The sequence below is a fragment of the Protobothrops mucrosquamatus genome, unplaced genomic scaffold, assembly GCF_001527695.2.
Source record: "Protobothrops mucrosquamatus isolate PMUCROS unplaced genomic scaffold, P.Mucros_1.0 scaffold5318, whole genome shotgun sequence".
Lineage (NCBI taxonomy): Eukaryota > Metazoa > Chordata > Lepidosauria > Squamata > Viperidae > Protobothrops > Protobothrops mucrosquamatus.
In genome coordinates, this window is record NW_015391183.1 from 27,081 (window position 1) to 27,781 (window position 701).

Sequence of the window (701 nt, forward strand, 5' to 3'; positions counted from 1 at the left end):
GTAAAATGGGGGACCCAGATTGTTGGGGGGCAAGTATGCTGACTCCTTAAACCGCTTAGAGAGGGCTGTAAAGCACCATGAAGTGGTATATAAGTATATTGCTATTTCTTGATCCGTCTTCTCTGTTTGCACATCTGAATCAAGTTCAGGGTGCAGACGGCCAACTATTCTCTGAAGTGTGAATCTGAAGGGGCCTCATTTGTAGGAGAACCACAAGATCTAAGATTTACTTTTGTGCAAATGTGAAAAAGAGGGGGTGGGGGTGAGGGGAGAGTTCCTGGAATGGAAAATTTCTACACAGAAGGCTGGAGATGGCCCCTTCATGACTCATGGACTTCAACTCCCAGAATTCCTGAGGCATCATGAGGGAACTATGGCCCCTTCATAACTTGTGGACTTCAACTCCCAGAATTCCTGAGCCATCATGGGGGAACTATGGCCCCTTCATGACTTGTGGACTTCAACTCCCAGAATTCCTGATAAAGCATGGGGGAACTATGGCCCTTTCATGACTCTTGGACTTCCAACTCCCAGAATTCCTGAGCCAGCATGGGGGAAGTATGGCCCCTTCATGACTTGTGGACTTCAACTCCCAGAATTCCTGAGCCAGCATGGAGGAAACTTTGGCTCCTTCATGACTCGTGGACTTCAACTCCCAGAATTCCTGAGCCAGCCATACTGAGGGGAAAGGGAGAGGCTTC